At 37.2% G+C, this 24,320-nt stretch overlaps 1 protein-coding gene across 5 annotated transcripts in view; it reads left to right on the forward strand.

Moving 5' to 3' along the window:
- The window catches only part of BBS9 (Bardet-Biedl syndrome 9), a 288,845-nt gene that overhangs the window by 262,851 nt on the left and 1,674 nt on the right, over positions 1–24,320 (forward strand). The window contains exon 23 of one of the 5 annotated variants that reach the window (XR_011149049.1): positions 13,757–13,842. The exons of the other annotated variants lie outside the window; for them this stretch is intronic. The gene's annotated coding sequence lies outside the window, so the exon portion shown is untranslated. The remainder of the gene's footprint in view (positions 1–13,756; positions 13,843–24,320) is intronic. 5 annotated transcript variants of the gene reach the window in all.

Raw genomic sequence — 24,320 nt, forward strand, 5'->3', positions numbered from 1 at the left:
TCAGCAGTATCATCTGTTGCCTGGTTTGGCTGTGTGAGCCCTGTTTGCAGGGACTCAAGAGGAGGGAGGAGGAGGAGGAAGGGTGGACCTTCATTCTGGGCTGCAGCCCATACTTAGATGAGCTCCAGCCAAGGGTGAAGCCAGCCCACAGGCTTTTCTGGTCCTGCATTAGATTCTGGTTCTGTAATATGGATATAGTCTTACTTGCCCAGAGGGAAGAGAGTTGTAAATAAAGAGGCAGTTCACGGAGATATGGTAAAACTTAGCATAAAGTGTTAAGTTCTTCAAGCTTTTTGGATAGAAGGCATTGTATAAATACTGTTTATATTAAACTGCAAAAAGTAACTGTTTAAAATTTCTGGAATAGCTGCGGGAAATAATTTTAGGTCTGTGTAAGGAATGCATGTTATTTTAAAAGAGGGAAAAACACCGAAAGAGAGAAGTTACAGCAGAGCAAAGGACAGCTAGAATAATGCAGTAATATGAGCATTTAAGGTGTGATAAGTAACTAGATCAAAGTTCTCTAAAAAAGAAGGGGATCTTACTGAAGTAAGAAGAATTCCACTTAAAAAGTGTGTAACTTTTAAGGGGATTGAAAAAGTGGGTCTTTAAAGACCTTTTGAACTGTAGTCTGGGGCAGAAAGCAAGGAGATATAGACAAGACTTGAAGTGCCATGTATGAAAGGAATTGAGGAGCAATTGCTCTCTGTTGCCTTCTCTCTAGAAGGTCTACAATATTAATACCTGTTTACAGGTGGTTATTAATACTGTAGAGCTTCCAGAGCGTAGGCAATAGAGAATCAACTATTACAGTTTTCAGAAAAGGGATGGATAAGTATTTGAAAAAAAATATCTAGTGAACATATGGAGACTTAAGTGAGGAGAATGTCCTAGGTGGCTTCTTGCTCTGGATGAATGGAAATCCGTGTGTGAATGGTTCCTGGTCCATGGTGTTTGGCAACACAGGTAACAAAAACATGTGCCAGGCTCCGATAGGCTGAGTTTGCCGTGGAAGTTATGGCATTTTTTTTTGGTGTGTACACTCTAGTGCAGTCACCAGATCTGACTTCTGTGGTTGCATTTGAGCAGAATACTCCTTAGTTTGATCAGTCTCTAGCCTGGTGGGTGTTTATTTGCTTGTCAAATTGCACTGTCATATAATGCACATTCTGTGCATTCTATTATCTTGCTTGGTGCTGATATTCTTCTGCTTTTTCAAGAGAATGCATTTGTTCTATGTGGTTTTACTCAAACTGAGCACATATTTTTATACACAGGTGGCAATTATAGTGAATATATATAGGGCAGAGATTGGTACTTCCTTCCTTTCGACCGCAGCCTCCTCTGTTCCTGTGTAGTTACCTCATAACATAAAAGCAGTCATAAGCAGTCATGCATACTCAAGGTTAAAAATGGTTTCTCATAGTAGTGTTATACAACCTGTAACTAGATGCCAAACCCCCAAAGTGCACTGAATCAATAAAAATTCCTCTTGGTCTGCATTGAATAAAGTGATACTGAAGTGGAGTAGCCATATCGTTTTATGTACCCACAGTCCCTCAGTACTTTCTTGCAGGTGACAGAGTTTCAGCATTCCTTCCCTCATTTCCAGACTGCAAAGGAAATAAATGGTGACAGACAAATCTCAAAAGAATTAAAACCTCAATTTCTGCAGTTTTCTGTTTAGGATATTTATTTATATAGTTTTGACCCAGAAAGTAAGATGGGAATTTCATGAGAACAAGCATTTTCATGAGTTTTCTGCGATTTAATTACCTTCTGTTTGAGTACAAGTTTTACATGTTGTGACATGAATTTAATAATGCTCTGTGTTTATGCTTTTTAGAAATGCATTTCTTATGTAGTCTTCAGCTGTATGTCATGTAAATGGCTGGCCTTGGTTTGCATGGTAACAGAGCCCTTTATAATAGTTTGAGCTTTTTTTTTTTTTTCTTTTTTTTTCTTTTTTTTTTTTTTTAAGAAAGAAGACTAGGACTAGGACCTCTTAAGTGTCCTAGTTTGGACATAGGAAAAAGTGTATTATTCCAAATGCAGTCATGGAGGCTGAGGAAAAAAACCCATCTCTCCCAGCTATTGTTTTCTTCTCTGAAAACTATTGTTTTCTCCTGTCTGTAGACTCAAAATGATGATGGTAGTTATGGCTTGCATTTTCATTTCATCATGTTATTGTTACTTGGAACAGTTAGAGACTGGAGCTAGCTCTCCAATAACAATTGATGGGTAATTGCAAAACTGTAAATTCACTGAGGAGCCAAGACCTGGATATTTTATATCTAATAAAGCTGCCTGCATAATGGATCACAGGTAAAAGATGGCTATCTTCTTCAACAGTGATGAGATTTGAAACAGTGAGAGCACCTTCTTAAGCAGAGGTGAAGTTGAGGCTGAAAATGAATGAGGTATTAGTATGCTTTGTCTTGTGTAGCTCTAAAATGGTTATTTAAATCGAAAGTGAAGTTAGGAATTGTAAAGGTCTTAAAAATGAAAACAAAATTAAAAACCAGGTTAACTGATACTGCAAAAACTTTTACTTTGAGGGAAGATTTATGCAGGTTTTTAGTTTATTCAAACTGCTTCACCTATCCTTAGAAACACTAATAGTGCTTTGGATTTCTGTAGCACCTTTCATCTGAGAACCTCAAAGCACTTTGCAGGCATTAATTTAATTAAGTTTCACAGCACTCCTGTGAGCTAAGTAGTGTTTAAATAAGATCACTTCACCTAATACTGAAACGGAGCCACCCCTGGGGTGGAATGTGGTAAGTATTCAATAGTACATAGCAACACTCCACAACAGTTCAGGAGAGAGTGTGGAGAAAATACTGTATCCCACTGAGACTGCAGGGTGAATCTTGTTAGACAGCACATCTCTTTGCCTGTTACTTTTCCTTCTTAGTTGTAGGTTACATTCCACCATCTTTTTGATGGCTTTGAGGGACTGGGAGCTTGGGTCCCCCCAAATGATCTTTGCCTAATGATCTTTGCCTGACTTAGCTCAAAGTGCTGTGATGTTCTATTCAATAGGGTGTCCCCTCTAATAAACATGGTTCTTCTTACTTTCATGCCTTGGTACTGTGATAATGATTTAAAAAGAGGAGGATATCATCTGTTCTGTCATCAGTTGTAGAGTGGCAGCACCTTTTTCATCTGGCTCTTTCTCATAGCTGATTTTGCTTTTATGTTCAAAACAGAGCAAATGCATTGAATCAATAAAATCTGAGACCCAAACCAATGCATTTTTCCAAGGAATTTTAACTTTCAATGTTCTCTGTATGACATCCAAACTAGAAACTGTAGCTGAAGTGGAGAAAGGGTGAAGGGACTCGTGCCAGTGGTGCTTAGTTCTTAGTTCATGCTTTGGTAACCCAGATTGGGACATTGATAGGCCAACAACACATTAGTTATTGAAAGCAGATGGACTTTTTTTTCCTATTGTCTGCAATGATGACATTATCTTGAGATAAAAAGAAATTGCTGTAATGACTCTTACTTTCTATTTCTGTCTTTTCCATCATGTTTTGTACTTGTTTCTATATGTTTTTGTTTTACTAACCCACCAAGGTGCTGGGTGTATCCACTAAAAAAAAAAAAAAAAAAAGAGTATTCTTTTGTTTTTAACCTCCTCTGTATGCATTTATCCTTTGCATTTGTCCTTCCTTTTCTAGCATGGCACTGAAAATCTCCTGTCTTGTAAGGAGTATAGGGGAATATAATGAGAAATTCTATTCTGTCATAGCATAGGTGCAGGTGGTTTCCATTATAAGCTCAGCTGGAGCTTCCTTCCATGCCAGCAGCTTCCCACAACTGAACTGCAGTACTCATCTCTGCCCTTTCTGGTGGGAAATGTGGAGAGGAAGTAGAGCACAGCCCTGACAGATCAGGGATTACTCAAATGGCTTCTGTCACAGTTTGGGGATTAGGTTTAGTTTTGAATCCATTTATTTTGTGAGTCCTGTTTGTACTTGTGGCAGTCATGAATGAGGACATTCTGGTGGCAGGAATTTGGCATCTAAGGAACAGGATTGGAAGCACAATGTCTGGAAGGGTGCAAGAAGGCAATCTAGCCAGTTTGGTATCTCCTGTCTCTCACCTGCTTAGCAAGACAGGGCTTTTTACAAACAGAAGTGATGTCCGTACCTGTGCTATCTCCTCCTGGGCCTGCTGCGGGAGGGAAGAGTACGTGACTGGAAATCGTTTCAGAACAGAGTCTGACTGGGGGAAAAATCCATAGTTTACCCAGCTGTGACCACTTACACAAAGAGGGACAAATTCCCACTTGAGTTAGGAAATTGCTGTGCAGAGGTGATAGACTTAGCGAAGCACTTACAGGATCTACTAGAAAATGGAGAGGGGAGATGCTGCTCCATGGGGATGGCAAAGACAAAGAAGGGGGAGGAGACAGATTCAAAGGCCAAAATTTAAGCTAAAGTCAAGATGCTTCATGGTAACCTTTTTTAGAATAGAAGAGACATGAATGATATGATATGAGACATAGAAAAATTTGAATGCTGTGCAGTAAGTCAGGACATCTTCAGTTAGATCAGTTTGCTTTCAGAGCCCTGTCCAGCCTGACCTTGAATGTTTCCAGTTATGGGGCATCCACAACTTCTAAATTCTCAAAATACAAAAATTAGGGCCACTGAGTGAAATATCAGGCAGAAGGTTGCAAAAAAAAATAAAAGGGATGCTTTTCTACATGGCATACAAATTGCAGTACACCTTCCTGCAGGAGGTGTGGAAATCCAAAATGCAAATGGATTGGATAAGTTTATGAAAGAAACATCAACTGAGAGCTACCAACATTCCTGTGCTTTTATTTAAGTAATGTTTGAAAGATTATTTTTTTTTCTTAAAGGTAAGGAAGGGTTTGGTTCTAGGCAGAAACAGAAGGCACAGAAGGAAATGGAAAGCAGGAGTTACCCAGTTTATTCTAAAAAATTGGATCATGCTTAACTTTAAACTTGTGAGTACTGACACAGAAATAAATGGAAATATGTCTGTGCTAAAATGTAAGCATAGATTAAGTTTTTCCCTGGTCTAGTGCCATGGCATGTGGCACCATGTGAACATTGCAATTGCAAGTCAACAGATTTTTGAATTTTTTTTCCCTGTTATTCAGCGTGAAAATAAGTGTAGTCATTGCCAGAGAAGGCTGGTTTTTTTTGTTTTTTTTTCCTATTGGTTAATTAGGAATTGGAATCAGTAGATAGGGAACAAGATGTGTAGGTGTTTTGGGGCATAAGAAAATATAGGGGTGGTCAACAGAAGTGCTTCTTTCTTCCCACCCTGCCTTACTGCCAGCGCTGAGTGTTATCAGCCCAGCTTACAAGGACAATAAAATGTGCTTGCTCTGTACTTTCTGGAGATAGATTGTAAATGCCCATTTGATTCCTTTCAGGTTCCCATCACCATGCTAAAAGATTGCAAAGGAACATAATCATAATCCTGTTCCAATGAGATTTGGGTCACTCTAAACTCATTTGGGAATTAAAGTTCTAAACAGAGTTTTGAAATGCTGTTATTCCATTTTGTTTAATTGACAAGTTATATTTTTAAGCAAACATGCTACCTGAGCAACTTTAATCAGGCTTTTGGACTATAGATTTTACTATAATCCTGAAACTTAGTTGTGTAGGAAGAACTAATCCCAAAGTTAATTAAAAGTGGATAAATTAAAATTAGATTCGATACATTGTAACATAAAATGTTACAATGGATTGGTTTATTTACAAAATATTTATGACATTACAGTTTTAAATGCAGTTATTTGCAATACAACATGCATATACCAGGAAAATATAGGAATCCCAGCTTTTGAATTCAGCAAGTGACTTTTAAAGTTATCAATAAAGTAAAAAGTCTAGTTCTATCCATAGAGAAACGTCTAAAATAATATTAATATTGTTATTTAAATTTTATATTTTGGAGCCATTTTTGTTCCTGTGTATACATTCATAGTGAAGCAAATAAGCAGAATTATAGCTTCAAACTGCAAGAACTTTTCCCAGCTTAATTTTCTTTATATTCCAGAAATAGCTGTCCTCTGTGTCCCAGGTTTTGAATGAACTTCCAGTTTATTTACACAGCCGTTCTTAAATTTGGTTTTCTATTTCAGTGATGGAACAAATCTTTCTAATTGTCTGAAAGAGTTCAGCAGATGCTTCAAACCAGAAATATGGGCTTAGCTGGCAACCAGTCTGACCTGTGGCTTAGGTAGCAGAGAATGTATGGCCCCAGCTCCTTGCTTCTCTGGTCACAAACTGCAAACTGTGCAGTATTCTTGTTGTTCCTTGAGGGACATTGTTTATTTTTATTTTTGCAGATCAAATATAAACCAGGTGGTGAAAGACTAAATAGCCAAACTGTAGTCAGGAAGTGGTTAGAAACAAAGCTACAGTAGCCTGTTGATTCTCAGCCGGATGACCCGAGCAGGGGACCTGGTCCCAGTATCTATGTATATCTAAATTACTGAGCTGCTGTCTTTGGTCTAGCAATGCTGCCTTCTGTGGAGCAGCTGCCAGGAATGACTTTAGGACTTGAGGCTATGGTAAAAGATGATGTAGATGTGGGTGTAACTGTTCCTGGTATTGTTCTTGGTTTGTTGATGAACATGGTAAAATGATATTTTTCTGAAATATTATGTTTATACTATGAATTCTGTTTTTTCAGTTCAGCCAGTGTACCACAGAGAGCTTGCATTGCTCTGTCCCTCTCTGCCATTTAATCTTGAAAGCCTGGCTGAAGGTTTCACCACCAGCTATAGTCTTTGGTCAGTGCCATCCATCAGAGGTGATGGAGAACCACCCATGGTTCAGAACTGGCCTTGCCCTTCTCTCTTCTACTGATGCAACTTGGTGCAGCTGTATTCCCATGCTACTTGTTTTCCTACTTCATGTGCTCAAATGGTATTTTCAGAACACTGAACAAATATATAGTTTGTCTTTATCTCTCTGCTTCTCTGACTTTCCTAATTTCTTCCTAATTGATAAAGTAAATATCTTTCTTAACAAAAAGCTTATTCTACCATTGTTACTGTGTTATGAAACTGAGGTTGAAGGCTTCTGGGGAAATACATCTGCCAGTGCCTTCTAGTGAGGAAAACATCAGCGTCCTTCCTAATCTGCAGGGAACCTTCTGGTATAATGTTGCAATGTGCAGAGTAGCAAATTTGGTAAACAGAAATACTGTTATTTTATTAAAAAAATATCTTACAGTAGAATGACTTATTAAAGCAAAACCTTTTGCATAAGCCAGGTCATCTGGCTTTCAAACATACTTTGAAAAAAAGAGAGAGAAGTCCACCAGACTGTTACTTATCCTGTAGAGAAAAATCTGCTGAATCTGCAAAAGCATAGTGTAGTCAGTGTAATTTCTGTCTCTTTCATTCCATAAGTGCTCCCTGACAAATGGGGAAACTGTCCATGTTGGGCATAATTTGCTTGGCTATGTGTTTTACCTAGACTTAATCCTTCTAGTACTGGCAAATTGAACTCACTATCCAAGCAATGGCAATTCCAGTAGACAATGTGTGTTATATTCCAGATCACTATCTCATAGTTTGTATGTCACTAGCCATGAGATTAAGTGCTCTGTAATGTGCATATTATAGCTATTTTTTACTTCCTCTTGTGTTTTGTTTGATGTAAAGTAGAGATGAACAAAAGCAGATAATGATTTTAGAGCCAATGTATTGCACATGTACGTGCCTGGAAGCAGAAGCAAGAAAAATTTGGACCTAGAAATAAAGGAAAATTTTGGGCAGAGAGAAATAACTTCCGTACAGATGTGATTCATTCTTCACTTGAAATTTTTACATCAAAAAGCTCAACTTGAAGTTAAGGGTTTGTCAAGTAAATTATTGGGTGAAATTCTATATTCTTTATTATTCCAGGCACCCAACTAGATGGTTGTATTGAGAACATCATAGTTGAAGCCCTTCTGTTCTTTAAAATCTGTGAAAAGTGAGGGTTACTGGCATATGTTTTCATGTTACCATGCTTTGTTTCCTTAAGTGGTGTGCCCCGGTGAAGAGCAGCATTCTAAAGGCTGCTCAATAATACCCAGTATTCTTTTAAAACAGACAAATCCTACTCCATTTAGCTCCAGCAGGTTTTTTTAAAGTTCCTAACAGAGAGTTTCTCCAGCACAGAGGTGCTCTGTGTTTGCTGTGCATATGTCAGATGCATAACCACATCTTCCTTTCCCTACCGATCCACTGAAGTGTCACTTTGGTGGTGCACTGTAGGGTTGTATGGCAGCAGCTGAAAGAATTCCACATCCTTCTTATGCTTCTGAGGATGAGGACCTTCAATTAATCCAGAACTATATGTTTAAAAAAAACCCCAACAAAACAAAACTAAACCCTCATTATTTCCTTTTGAAAATGAGCACCTGTTTTGCGAACCCTTACTGAGAAGTTTTTGCTCCATAGATTCCTGTTCTCTCCTTTATTCTGTGGGCAACAACACACAGAAATTAGTTTCCACCTTTTTCATTGAAATCTTCTCTATGTCTTAAGAGCAGCTGAAGGCCAGAAGGGTGAGCGTGGGGGTTACAGCTCTCCTGGTCACCTCTCATAGGAGCTGGCAGAGCTGACTGTGCTCAGGACACGTGGAGACTCCAGTGCTGGCACTTGGTTTGCACATGTGCATGGAGGTACCTGATCCTGCCAGTGTGTTGATCATACCCATGTGGGACAGAGCTTATGAGCCCCATGCTCTGTTCTGCCAAAACATGAGGGTAAAAATTGGGCATCTCAAATGGTGTTGATTCTTCCTCTCTTCAAATGATGCAATTTTCAGTACAGTCTATTTACAGAACATTTACAATCAGGAAGGAATTTTTAGAGGTATCGAATTCACCCTGCTTTTTGAATTATGATTGTTCTTTGACGTGTGGCATTTTTATAAAGCTAACTGGTGGCAAAATCGTAGGGTTGTTTTTTAATTTTTATACCAGCCTCTAAGTTAGAAGTGCTTCCTTATGGACTGTTTTCCTAGTGATGTATGTAGTTAAATGTCATGGCGTGACTTTTGATTTTGAATAGTTTTTTGATTCTCCAAGATTTCTCATCTAAAGTTACTTTTATCCAGGGAAAATAATCAATACAATTTTTTTCCCACTGAATGGAAATTAGGGGTGAATTAGTTTACATAAACTTTTTCACACAACTTCAGTGAATATCCCTGAGACGCATGGATTGTAGGAAACCAAGCTTAAAGTGCATCTCTTTTTGTTTAACATGAAGGAATTGGACATATTGAAATGGGGAATTTGGATTTATTGACCTAGAATATATTAAAATTATAATTTCAAAATGCCTGGTTTGCATCCAGTTGTTTTGTATTGAACAAAAATACCTTTGATTTTCAGTCTGCTTTGAAACCTTATGTGATCCATGACTATTGATTATTGTTCTTATCTCCTCACCCTTGTTCAACCCCTATGGCCAGTTTTTCATGAAGAGAGATAAGCATCTCAAAAATATATAATTTCATGCAAATTTCGTAGAAGTTGCCAGATGGGTGTGAAGGAGAGGTTCAGATTACTAGGGGGAAGGCTCAAACAAGAATGAATTTAGGTTAGCAGTTGTGTTTCATATGAATTTGACTAAGAACAGCCTTACCTCAAAACCAGCCTAATTTGTGGTTCTTGCTTGGGAAGAAATGAGTAGATGTAAAAGGTACTGTGAGGTGAGATGAGAGGAGACATAGGTGGCTTTAGCTGGGCAAACTGCGGGAGAGGAAATATATAAATCTGACAAAAATTAGGAACAGGAATCAGCATCGCAGTTTTGCATGTCTGTTGTTCTTCATAGCATTGCCGATCTGTAACTTAGTGAAAAGTTTATTTATTTGCTTTATTTCTATGTTTTGATATAGCAAATACCAATATTTTCCATAAAGCAAGCATTCCACTTCCAGAATTGAGTTGCAATTACAGACTTTGCATAGTTCCGAATATATATATATATATATATATATATACACACACACACATATATATATACATAGATATGTATATTTGTCCAGTACAAGTACTGAAAATCAGCCTTAAAAAAATTCTGATTTCATTGTTCTGGCCTCTTGGCACTTTAGTGTTGTATTCAGATCTCAGAAGAACTGCCTTTGCAAATTTAGGTGACAGTTCACTCCTTGGCAAACCAGATTTCAAAGAAAAAAGCTGTTTTTGCAGTCACTCCTAATTATAGTGTTTGATACCAACCATGAGCCAAATTTAGAAGTTTATTATGAAAATAGATAACTTGAAGTGGGAAGAATGAAAGACACTAGAAAGTTACCTGGTCTTTTTAATACTTCCAAGTGTTTCAAGTTGATTTATAGCCTTTTTTTTTATCTCAACATGTTCAACAATCAGCAGGTTTACCATGTAAACCTTTGCTTTATCATCTTTGTTTTTCTTTCTCACTGTTACAATTCAACATAATGAGATGCAAGTTGTCTTTTTATCTTCTTCTTACTTTTAAGTTAGCAAAAAATGAGTGTGGTAAAAGTTTTGTTACCAACTTGTAAATCTTTAATGGCTGTAAAAGATGATGCTATCTACTGTTTACAGTTTTAAAGAAAATGGTCTAAGGAGTGTCTTCCAGCTATCAGATCAAATATAAATAATGGTGATGGTGCAGAATTTGGCAGAGTGAACATAAGTGTCTACATGATTACCTAATTATATATGACTGTATAGGTATATTTACACCATGGTAATAATGTTCTTTCTGTGTTTTAATCTCAAGTATATTATCCTTTAAGTTTTCACCAGTAATGTAAGGAATTTGAAAAAAGCTGACTTTAGAAAGTTTTCTTTTTGCTTATGGATAATGTCTCTTCGTTATGTAAAAATCATACAAGTACAGCACAGTTCACTAGGAAAATGAGCTTAGTGTTCTCAGTTTAGTCCAAGTTGGACAACACATTATTTGGCACAATCAAGTGGCCTCACTTTAAGAGTAGTATAAGACTGAATAAGCAGAGAGTTTTTATTATTTGAGTGAGCTGAACCGTACGCTTAGAACGATGAGAAACCCTTGTGCTTCATCCCACCTTCTTTCAATTACACTGATTTTATAAACCCTGGATTTACAGTAAAATAGTCTCCCAGAGAAATTCTGTTATTTCTTATTGTGTATAGATGAAAGGATGCATAGTTCTGCCTTTTATGTACTGTGTTTGCGTAGACAAGAAATGTTGTGTAAGTTTTTTAGAAACATTGATAAAAATATTAGTGCATATTTTAAACAGAGGATATTTTTCAGAAAACCAATGTGACATGTTTTATATTCAACAACAAAAAAATTCATTATGTTGTCTACTGCTCTTGTGCCTTGCCTGTTGAACAAAAAACTACTTTTAAGCAAAAATGCCTTTTTCTTTGTCCAATCTTAATGGCTCCTTGGTAAAATGTTCACTTCTGTTGGGGTACAAGTCTTAAATTACGCATTCAGTTCCTGTGAATTCTAATGTTAAGAAGGATGAGACTCATGCATTAAGAAAGAAGTCATTCCAGTCCATGGAAAGTGTGTCTTGTGCTGAAAGACTATGACAGAATAGGCTGCCAGTCGTGAGCTTCCCATTATGGAGGTCTTCAGAAAGAGTCTCGGTTACCAGTTGGAAAGAACAAGCTCAAAGATAGGATTTAGTCAAAGCATGACAGAAGTCCTCAGTCTGGTGTGTCTGTCTGATGCTTTGCTCAGAGGTGTTGAGCACGGAGGCCTGCATTTTCAGACTATGATTGCAATATAAGGATGGGATTATTAAATGATGGCCTTGCAGTTGACTCATGGGTTGAAGAGGAGCTAATGTATTTAATTTCAAGCGGGAAATGAAAGAGACTGTGTTCTGTATGCAGTTCTGTCTTGGACCTAAAGTTAAAATGCACAGGGCATTTTAGATGGCTTGAGCTTGAGCTGAGGTTAAATAAATAAACTGTGAAGTTAAGTGCAGTTATCAACTACTCAGTCAAACAAAAAATAAGGCAGCCTTTTTCATATACTTTTGGCCTTCTTGGAGGTGCCAGAGGAGGAACTTCAGTATTAAGGGTGTTGAAAATAGCTAGTAAAGCAGAAGCCAATGCTAATAAACAGTTTTGGAAGTACTATGAGTGGTTTAAGCATAGTCTGGATTATTGTTATTACTGTGTTAAATCACAGCAATCAAATGGCCAAGCATTGCTTTGAATGATTAAGTGGAATGGCCGTCAATGAAAAGCCTTCAGGCTGCAAAGCAGACACAGGGATGGGTGTGGTCGTGGTCAGCTCTCCCAAACATTACTTTGGATGCTGTTGTAGATACAGGGCAGGGTGTTACATGATATTTTCAGGACCTGGCAGATTTTAGTTTGGTTTGGATGTTTTTTATGTACCTTGGCAGGCATGCATATCCCTGCAGCCATACAGCACTCTGCATTAATAGCTGAAGTAACACCTACTGGTGAGGCAGAGTCAATCAGCAACAGGCTGCTGTTGACTCATGACTTCAGTTGACTCATGATCCCATTGAGCTTTGAGGGTCACTCTTGTTCCCACCCTGAAGGCCAGTGCCGGTTCCTGTCATGAATTTGAGTACCCATTGATTAAGAAAGTAGAGTATGTGCTTTGTGGACAAGTGAGCCAGGGCCTTTAAGGAAGATATGGCAGGGCCTTGTATTATTCCCATCAGTTAATTAAGTTAACTAAAATTATTTATTCATGTTTCTAATAGTCTACACCCAGGGTTTTAGATAGATTGTACTAATAATAGAGTTATAGAACCATAGAATCGAATCATCTAAGTTGGAAAAGACTTTTAAGATCATCAAGTCCAACCATTGAGCTCAGTCTGTCATTGAGTCCAATACAGAGCTCAGTGTATCAAAATGATGCATAAAGATCTCAGAAAGGAAGTGATTTATTTCAAACTGCATTCAGACTTTATAATCTTCCTCATATATTTTTGTCTCTCCTGGAAGAGCCTGAAAAACAGACGAGGCTTGAAATATGCCAGATCTGGGTATTGTCACATGAAGGTGGCACCACGTGCTAGATAAAGGAAATTTTTAGATCAGATTTAAAGAAACAATAATGGAAGAGAGCATTTTGATCCTGGAAATCCTGGAATTTAGAAGGTAAAAAAGTATCAGAAGCATTTCTATGGTGTAATTTAAAACAGTCTTGACTGTTAAACTGGCTTTAAAGGGAAGGAATGTTGCAGCATCTTTGAAGATAGGTATCTCAGTATGATCCACTTTAGTTTTACAAATATTAAGCCATTTAGCTTATCATCCTATGCATGATGGTGATAGATATGAGAATAGCTCATTCTTTTTTTAATCTGTAACTTGTTAAAATGATTTGTCATCCTTTTCCAAGCTACTGTACAGGAACTCAGGCTGGTAAAAGTTATGAAATCTTTCAGGCAAACAATGATTTGCTAATACTAATACTAAATACAAATGCTGATGGCACAATTTGATTTCTCCTGTGTGGGTGCAGAAGATATGGCTGTGTTAAGCATATTCCACCATGCCTAAAGGAACCATCTGTCTTGAGCTGCTTGGTAGTCCATACAGCAACCAATTAAATTTGGATTCTAATATCTGGACCTATTTCAACAGTGCTTCAGTTTTATTGCCTTCAGAAAGGCACGAGAGAAGGGTAGGTACTACTTAAAACAGTGTATTTAAAATTTTGATACATGTTGTTGTTCGTATGTTTTACTGTTTTCTTGTTCATCATCCACAGATTAAACTTCTCATCTTCACGCACTGTTGAACGAGTGGTTTTCCCACGTTCGCACTCATGCATTTCTGCTGGCCTGTTTCATTCAGGTGATCATATCTTTGCACCTTTAGCTGAAAATACTATGAGGATGATGTTTATTTTCTTGTTTAGTATGATTTCATGGATGAGAGGCTGGAAAACACTCTTGCCATTCCAAGTAAGGATTAAACCAAAACTGGTCTATACCTTAACTCACAGCTCCTTTCGAAACGTTTCACATGTGAAGTATATTGCCCTTTTCCCAACAATATCCCTGATTGCAGCAACAAGATCTGTAAACTGCAAATGCATTGGGAGAGAAGCAATAACATCCAGCTTGCTGCAAGATCCTAGTAAAACAGATAATGGGCAGGCACAGTGGGAATATGTCTACATTTTGATAAATCTTCATCTACTGTATTTGGATTTCACTTTTGCTATAACAAAATGTCTCTCAGTAATATTTCTCTCACTATAATTTTGCCGAAACTATAACCTTGAGAGGCTCCAATGGAGCTTTTGGAGCTCTTTGTGAACTTTGATGTAAAGCTCTCCTGCAGTGAGAGATCAGAACTGCCATGTGTAAAAGTAGAGACTCCTTTGAGAGCACTTTTGTAGGAAACAGATGCTTTTCTGTCTCAAAAGTTTTAAACAAAATTGTATTGAGTTAAATGTAGTGTAGGACTTAGGTATTTCCTTGGGTGATGTCACCAGATTCTTTTTGGACTTATAGCCTCCCACAAAAACCCCATATCAACATTACTTGCAAGTCATGGGCACAGTAAAATGTAAAAGATTAAAAAAAAAATTCTCTTTGTTACTAAATGGATGTTATTGTCAGGGAAACCTGAATTTCATACTTCAAGAGAGATGATTGTTTGCATTAATTAATAATATTTAATTGGTAATATTATACTACTCATTAGAATAAAAAGAGAAAACTGGTTGGCAGGTTAAAAGACTCTATAGTATGAAAATTAGACTTGACTGCAAGCATTTACATGTGTGAGAATTCCTACAGGACTCCTTAAGTTGAATTACTTATGCATAAACCACAGTAAGTGTTTACAGTACCTGATCTTAAATCAAGGATTGTTTTTTTTTTTTTAAGCTATCTGTGGTATACCCTTTAACTATGTTGGGATTTGGCACTTTGTTTTAAAATGTGCCAAGCCACTGATGTTGTTTAAACTTCCTCCAGAGCTGGAAAGAAATGCACTGATTGATAAATTGAAACATTGCACAACAAAAAGTCTCCTTCTCCTTGTACTTCAGTGTATTTTCTGGAACTTTTTATCACATTAGATCTTTTGGGATTATTTTTTGATTTAGCATGTTTGTCTTTGCTTTCTTAACTTTATTCAGGCACTTACCTGTTAATCAGTGAGCAAATAGTCAACATTATATAACCACCAGAATGAAATCATTTGCTCTTCCTAGCATCATTTGTATCCAGTTCTGTGAAAAGCCTGCGATCAAGGACTTGTGTTGCATTGTAAATTCACTTCATTTACATGACATAAATTTATTTTGAGTAGTGTCCTTGCAGAAAACAGTAATTTCAACATAACCTGCATTTGTTGTGGGAATCCCAGAGCAGTGACATTTCCTGAAAATTTGTAATACTGAATTGGCTGTCTATAAAAGTTGAGCATGTTTTCCCTGAAGTCGCAAAAAATTATGAAAGCTATATTGGTTTCCTGCAGTCTGACTGTACTTAGTTTTTATTGCTTCCTGAGCCCATGAGAAAATCCATAATACATTTAAAACTGTTACTTTCATCATTCCAAGCCTTAGATGCCGGTGTGTTGGCTTCTGCTCGCTTTCTGGAGGTGATAAAAGGCTCAGTCCCATGAAGTGCTGCCCTTCTTGTGGTTCTGCTGATCGGTGTGAAGTTGGAGGGCACAGAAATTTCTAGTTGTTGTTCAGCTTTGGGCCATAAGGATCCTTAACTGGATCATCTAATCTGAGTAGCTTTACAGTTTTTGTTGTGAGCACTGAAATTCCCATTATAGTTACTATGGCCAAGATATGCCTGGAAATATTCAGGGGTGTAGCAGAGGGTAACTCACTTCCATCTGTATGAGGCAAGACTGTTAGCTATGGAAACGTAGTGGATATAAGGAGGTCTTTAGTATGTTGAGATACTAAGACAGTTTAGAATACATATCAGATAAAAATACAAAGTGCTTTTATTGCAGGAGCTGGACTTGATGGACTTGATCCTTGTGGGTCCCTTCCAACTTTGGTTTAACTATGATTCTATGATACACTGCCCCTCCATCCCCCAAAAATCATCCCTTGCATTTGCAAATATAAGATTTTTTGAAAAGGGGCAATGGCATCAAAAAACTCCAAGTCAACAACAAGAAAAAGCAGATTCAGAGTGTTGGTGAGCAATAGAAAGGAGTTAAGTGTCCATTTATAAGTAATTTCATCTGTTACGTTAGTACAGGCTCTTTTTATTTTGTTCTTCTGCTTTTAAGCCAACACTGAGACTTATCAAAAGATTGCATTGGGGAAAAATCTCCTGGAGCATTTTTCTCGTATACTGTAGCTTGAAAAGAATGTGTGAAATTCAAGATTGGAAAGTATTATACAAAAGTAGTTTTTCCTTTTTTTTTTTTTTAAACACTTTTTTCCTCAAACCTACTTCTCTACCAAAGTGTTTTTTCCCACATGGCTCCAAAGGAAAAATGACATCAAATGGTAAAATCCTGTTGTATGTTATTTCCAGAAGAATCTGTGGAAATCTTGAATATTATTTTATCATTTGCACTGTAATGTTCCATTTTAACAAGGAGCAACATACTGAAGAGTATTCAGTTGCTGAATACTTGATGGTAAGCAAAAGCTGATGTTTCTGTGAATATTACAAAGGGCTTAGGAATTTGTAGCACCTCAGATCTCTTGTACGATAATAGAAGTTAGAAATGGAAAACTCTTGTTGTATCAGCTTGACCATCTCCCTGACCACCAGATTTTAGTCTTCATTGTGGTACTGATTTGCAAATGTCATAAGCCATGTGGCTTCTCTCTCCAGGGAGAGTACATGGCATTAAGGCAGCCTTGAATATTCCTTTCCTTGACTTCATCTTCTTGATCCCCTTTCATATCTCTTTGTTTCACTGAACAATTCCCGATGTAGCTTTGCCTTTAGCTATTTTGTTTCTCTTTCTTCTGTTCTCTGCAAGATCACACAATTATTTATGCTATTCTTTTTGGAATATCTTCTATTTTGTTATATCTTTCCGGTACTTAGGAGCCATGGGCTTCTGTGTACTGTAGGCTATAATGAACACGCTGGAAATCTCTACTGGAGAAACTGATGTTTATGTATGAAGGTACTGAGTTGTTTTGTGGCCCTACAAGTTAGACTCATACAAAAAGCACAGCACAGGCCCTAAGTACAAGTTTGTATGAGACTCTTTATTCATGAAAAAGTGAGGGTTTTTTTCCCCTCTATAAACTTAGTAGACTTTTTATTCTATGTTTTACTGAAGGTGGTGTTGGATAAAGCTGCCTATACTTTGTATGGATGTATCAGATCAATTTGTTGAAAGCTTCATTCTAACAATGATATCATGCATATTAAGAGGACAACTGGACTATTTTGACTTAAGTTACAGGTACACACTAACAAGAGTAGAGGTCTGTGAATAACTGGTTGGTTTGGAGGTTTTTTTTGAAGTTTCTGACTTGAAAATAAAAGATTGGAAAATTTGTTTTTTGGGACAAGCTCCAATGACTTATTCGGGTTGTTTTTTTTTCTCCTAAAAGAAGTATTTCACCTAGACTTCATGTCAACTAACTTATTTTTTAAAAATATATTCAAGGAAGTTTATTTGCAATGCTTCAGTGTGAAATGAAATTTCAAAGGATTTTGAAAATATAAAAAATGCTGTAGTTATTTAATTTTTAGCAAAATTGTTCTGATAAATTCAGCAGAAATTTGACTGATGATTTATTTAGCCTGTACTTACAGATTTCAAATGAAAATAATCTCAGTTGAAAAGTTTTCTCAGTATTAGCTCAAGTGACATTATATAGATGAGGAATGTTTGAATGTTTGTAGGTCTTCAAGATGTCAATTATGAGCTGCAGCCAACCCATAGGAGTAGAAATTGACTGTAATATATATATAGTATCCGTGAAGGCTCTTAGATCTTCCTGCAGGCAGACACTGGGTGGTTGTCTCCAGGAGCAGGATTCACTGCCATTCTTATGAAAATGGTGGAAAATCTTGCCCTAAAGCTAACCTACCCCTGGAGTTTTGTCTATCTGTCACGGTGATCGAAGATAAAGGATTTGTTAATAGTCAGCTGGCTGGTCGTCTGTCTGGGAAATCAACACAGCAGCACAACGAATCAGGCAGGCAAAAGACTGATTGCTATGGCATTGCTTCTCCCCAGGAAAAAGCCAAGAGCTATGTCTACACAAAAAAGACCCTGGTTTTAATATATTACAGTCTGTTTAATCTCAAGGTACATGGTCCAAGTCGATTTTTTTTCTGAAAGCAAATTCTTAAAGACCCAACATTTCTGAAAAGTTTAATAGGATTGTGGGTTGCAGTGAATGGGAAGATATAGGCATGATGAAGAATGAATTGAAGCAATGGCATTTGTATGGCCATAATTACTTAAGTTTTAGGTTTGTGTTGTGCATATTTGGCTTAGAAGCCACTGAATTAATTTACCACCCTGACAAAGGCTGATAGGTGATTAGAAAGAGGGCAGGTTTGGCCACTGAAAAGCAAACTCATTTGTAGGATTTACTTCCTGGCAAGAAATATCTGTTCCAGCTGAAATATGTCATTTTTGACTTCTTGAGATCATCTCTAAATGAAAATAATCAATTTTCAAAACCTTTGCAAGATTTCCAAGAAAAATGCCCGGGATTTGGTAGGTGATTGAGAGAAGTCAGATATTTGGAGAAAATGAGCATTTTTCATCCAAAATTTTGGCTTCATCAAAATTATGCTTCCTACAGTAGTGACCAAAGACATAATTTTAGATAGGTAACTGCTTTTTAAACAGCTTGTCATCCAAAAAGCATATTCAGTTTGCCCTGTAATAATTTTTGGATTTTGGATTTTTTTGTTGTTGTTCCTAAGCGGAACTTAAAACACTGTTATTAGAGTGCTGTTCACAGAGGTCTACATTGCTTCTAATCAACTAACATCCCATTCATCTTGATCTCCTTTATATCTATATATGTAAGCTGGATTTGGTGTTCTGACAGTTCCTTGGTTCTTAGAGAATGTGTTTATTCCAACTCCGTGTGTATGGGGAGTGTGTGCGTGTGTATTTATATGTACACATGTATGTAACTGGGTCATTAGAAGAAGTAGTTGTGCACCTTGGAAAATTTTAGTGATGCCACTGGATGTTCTTCCTATTGTTCAAATTTGATAACTTTACATGAGAAACTTTTCATATGTCTTGGGCATTTTCCAAATACGAATCAGAAGACCTAAAGAAAGCATAATGAGGGCTACTGAGGGCTAATGCCTAGAGACATGAATGCACAAGAACTTTGTAAGTTGTTTAAAACTTAATTTAAAAAACCCTATGTGGACACTTGGTAAATGTTGCCTTTGTCATTGTTACCTCCTTATTAACTCCATTGTGTTACGTGGCTACTACATGTCAGAATGACAAAAGGAAGACTTTAGCAAGGTTTTTGTGAGTCCTGTGGGAATAGACCCTTCTCTTTCCCCAAGGTCAGAGCTGCCCCTTCTACCCCTGCTATTTTGTGGCATTTAGAAACTTAGCAGTGGATACCTTCTTGTAGGTTGGATTTGTCATGTTAGTCGCAGTTAGCGGGGGGCACATTTACAGTGATGGAAACGATTGTTTCACATTATCCACCCTGTGATGTATATGGTCCCTTAGGACAAAGCAAAGTTCACTGAATGAAGCCCTTTCTCTCAGTCACACTAAATGAAAAACAAATTTATTTGTTTTACACAATTCTTTAATGAATGAGTCAGCCATGCTTCCCACTTATTCAGCTACCGTCACTCCACTTTCTGATACAAAAATCTGAGCATTTTTAAATTATGTGTGCAGTGGTCAGTGACTCACTGGTGACTTGGGGAGGCAATGCTGAGGCCCACTCTCAGCTTATTAGTCCATTAAAAGTGATACAGAATACCCATGAAGTCCAGTTTTTCCCATTAAAGCAGTATAAGAAAGTTTGTAGCTTGTCGATTTAAAAATAATCCATTTTGCATTCCTACTAAACTGTGTCTGCTTGATAAACAAGACTGTTGCTTTTCTCAACTTTTTGAAAAGCCCTTTGGATTGTGCTTACAGAACAGAGGTTAAATACTAAGAAAAAGGAAGCTGTATACATTTCCTCAAGGAGTTTATAATGATAAAGAAAATTATTAGTAACTAATAGATGGGCCTTCTTGGAAGAAGAATTATGATTTTCAGAAATATGGCTTAAAGGTGCTGGGAAAAATCTGTCATCTTTTGTTAACAGAAAAGCAAAAAGCTATTAACTTTGGTCATTTGGAACATTTACTTTTGGATCCAAAATTTTATGAAAAACAGTTACTTTAAAGCTGTAGTTTGTTCTAAAGCTGTCTTATGTCAGGTCTAGAAATAGCAATACTAACCATTAGGCCATGAGACGGGGTGGGTTTTTTTCCTCTTTTAGGTGGGAATAGCTGAAGAACAGGGTGCCTCCCTTTTCTAACTTAATCTGAACTCAAAATAACTTTTGTCTTGTTATAACAGCTCTTTTCTGAGTCACTGTATGAAAAAGAGACTGGAAGTATTGGATATCATAGATCAAACACTTCAAAGCCAACTTTGACTTAGCTTTATGCATGCTTTAGAGTAGACTAATGTACAATAGTATCCAGGAAACTGAGCCAGTAATTCATAAGGGTCCAAAATGTTTTCCTTAGGATGAATCATAGCAGCATAAATGATAGGATTGGAGAAGATCCTTTAGGTCATCCAATTCAAAACCTGTGTATCTTCCTTTTCAGTAATCCCCACTAGGATTTCATCTGCCCTATCTCTGCAAACTTCCCATATCCCTGACTCAGCCACCTCCCTGGGTAGTTTCTTCCATTGCCTAATTATTTAACCTGAACATCTTTAAACCTTACACCATCATGCCTAGTGTGAATAATTTATGACTACAGAAAATGATTCTTTCTCCTCCCTTCTGCCATCATGCTCAAATATCATCTCTCCCTTTAAATGTGTCATTGGTTTTTTTTTTCTTGTAACTGCATGAATAATAATCCCAGGAAAGTTGGGGTTTTTCAGCTGTCTTTGGTGCTTCTGTCACTGTAACTGATATTCTTTGAACTTTTGGTTTTCAAGACTCAAAACCATTTTGATCTACAAATGAACTTTCTGTGACTCAATGATATGTGTGTATTAAGCCATGCTTTTGAAGAACATGACTGAAATATTCTGTGTCTTTGTTTATAGAAGCTGCTTTCTTGAGGGTGCTAATTGACATGCACAGCATTTGAGGGATTTAAGTGACTTTCTTGGTGTCAGCTATGCTCAACCTCATGTTACTAATCAGGATATTAATATAATCATGTATTCTTACTCTGTTTTGAAAACTGAACTCCAAAAACTCTTGGAGTTGCTTGGAGTTGCCTACTGCCGAGTTAAAATTTATCATGATTATCTCTAAAAGCAGCTTCCCAGTTTGTAGCTGTGTTGATAAACAGAGACATAAACCTTTCAGTGTACATTTCTCTAAGTGTATGTGCTCAGACCAGCATTATTGAGATAGGATTTTTGGATGCTCTATAAAATGACACATTGAGAAATTCTTAATGGGGGATATGAAGATGAAAGGAAGCATTTTATTCCTGATGAAATGAGGTAAAGAAGCCCTAATCTTCAGAATTTCTATTTATACCCTGTATTTTTTAGGATCTGCCTAAGCTTGTCAGAATATGCTAATGAGAAACCTCTCTGATGTTAATTGTCTCATCTGCTATAATGTAGAATGTGCCAATTAGAGCAATGTGACATTTATGTTGTTCTCCTAGATGACTAATAAATACTGAATGTTGGAAAAAATACAGGGTAGAGGTGGGAAGGCTGGTTATTGCAAGCTGTGTTTTCCTGATTCTGTATTGCCTCCCATTTTGGAGTTGCACAGTAAAAATAGCTGCAGTCTGTACCTCACCTGTCAGCTCACCTCTCCCGCAGTTTACTCATGTAGTAGTTCTTTGATCCATGCAGAAGTATTCCAGGTTCCCTATAGCCATGTACAGTGGTGTTGTGCAAACTTGTGTGAAACCAAGGTAAAGCCTGTTCTGTGCCTTCAGTTCTGCCAGCCAGTAATTACAGTAAATGTGTTAGATTTAGTGGATCCACGGCTTTTCGTGAAAGTAACCCATTCATATGGTTCACTTTGGCATGGCAATTTGTAGAAATAGACACAAGGGTTATTTGTAAGAAGTTAATGTCAGGGAAGTAACAGATTTTGAAGACAGTGTCTTGGGTGCTGGGCACTATTTTTTTGGCTCAAATAATTTTTTTTTAATATTATAAGTTTATAATTACACTTTAATTTTTAACAGGCCATGTTTTCAGCCTAACAAAGGAAAAAATGCATTAGGATTTTATATCCTTCTCATTGAGATGTTTTTTTCCCCCAGGTATTTTTGTAAACCTCCCTTCTTTAATTTCTGTTTTGTTATGCTTCTTAGAGGTCCTGTAACCAGCCATTCCTCAGATGTCAAGAGGCTGAGGGCACTGTGCAGTGGCAGTGTCATGGCTTAAATGTGCAACACTAATGCACAGGTTGGTAGACTCGTGGTCTGTGGTAAATCTGCAGCCATTCTCTTCAGGTACAAAAAGCTGACCATAGTCATAACTCCTTTTTTCTGTTTCTCATTCAGATTATGTGTGTGTCCAGCTTTTATAGGGGTGTGTAGCAGCCAGTTTCATAATTCTGGCACTATTTTCCTTGGCTATGGCCAGAAAGCAAGATATTCTCTGGTACTTTTTTCATGCAGAGCTGTACACAGCTCAACAAAGCCATGTAGTCAGGAATAGTGTTAACTGTAGCTTTGCAGTGGTTCCTACACTGCATTGAGCTATGGTGGGTGTTTCACTGGCAGTGCATTACTTAAACACAGATACTCGCTGAGGAACACCCTGCAGAAAGTGGAAGAAGTTAATTTTGTTATTTCCATGGTGCGTTTCAAGGGGTATCTCCTTTTATCTTCTCTCATATTTGTTAATCTCTTAGTCCTAGAGCAGTATTTCTTTCTCCTCCCCAGTGTTTGTAGCTCATCTTGCCTTCCTATAATCTACAAGTTTCATTATCTTGCTACCTACCTCCTTCCCCATGACCATTAATGAAACAAGATGGGACCTGCTGCTGGTCCCTTTGCCATCCCAGCGTGTGCTACATGACAAGAGCTTTGAACAAAAGAGTGGCCATTCGAGGGCTGACCTTTGGAATCCCAAGTCAGTTCTTAACATGGTACTTTTAACTGTCCTTAAAAAAAAAAGTAGCAACTTCAGTAAGGGGAACTTCTTAGGCCCTTGGGGTCTTAGGCTTCCAGCTGTTGCTGAAACTTTACTGCTTTAGTCTTTTGTATCTCAAGGCTTGAGATAACATTTGTTCAGTTTAGTACCATCACCCATGAAAACCAGTGTAAATACTAAAATCCCTAAGCACCAAAAACATTGGAAGTGTAAAATAAAAGCTGGAAAATAAATCTAGATGGTTTTGATCGTGTGAAATTGCACGAATCTAAATGAAAGTGTATTGGTTTAAGTTTATGTAGGTTGTTGGTGCTAAATTCTGTGTGAATATGATTGTGAAAGCAGTTAGGCTGACAGGAGACTGGTGGCTTTGGTTTAGAACACTGGATGCTCAAATTTTATCCTGCTGACCTGCTGGATCATTTCATTGTGTATTGGGGGATTTCAGCCTTCTACAGAGAAGAAGGAAAAAAACATAACACAAACCTCATAAAATCTGTGTGTTATTTTATTATTACTCATATATCATTTGGAGATGGTGCCAATTTATTTTGGTTTGCTTACATTAATTAGAAAAGGATTTAAGTTAAATAATTTTCAATCTATAGTAAGAGTGCATATGTAAGAAACTGCTGGGTGAAATAACCACTTTTAATTTTAGTCATTCAAGTATGTGTGTGTACAAATTTGTGTGATTATCCACTGTTTTCTTTCCCCTAAGATATTTGAAGCAACTTCTTATGAGTCTCTACCCCCTTTTCCAATTCTGTCAGGTTCATTATTGCAAAGATTATTATCCTATCCAAGACTGATTAATGTATTTTCCTCTTGCCCAAGCTGATAGTCATATATATATATGTAAAAGTATATCCTAATGAGTGTATGCATTCAATTTTCTATTGTTTTGCACCTTGTATTGTCATTTTTGTCCCATAAAAAGGGACAGGATAAATGCAAGTAGATTGGAGTAACTGTGTCTCAGATCATATGCCCAATTGTTCTCTGTCATTTTGTTCTGATGCAAAAGTAGTCCATGATTTTGTAATTTGAACTGTCAT

This window comes from Aphelocoma coerulescens, chromosome 2 (assembly GCF_041296385.1).
Source record: "Aphelocoma coerulescens isolate FSJ_1873_10779 chromosome 2, UR_Acoe_1.0, whole genome shotgun sequence".
Lineage (NCBI taxonomy): Eukaryota > Metazoa > Chordata > Aves > Passeriformes > Corvidae > Aphelocoma > Aphelocoma coerulescens.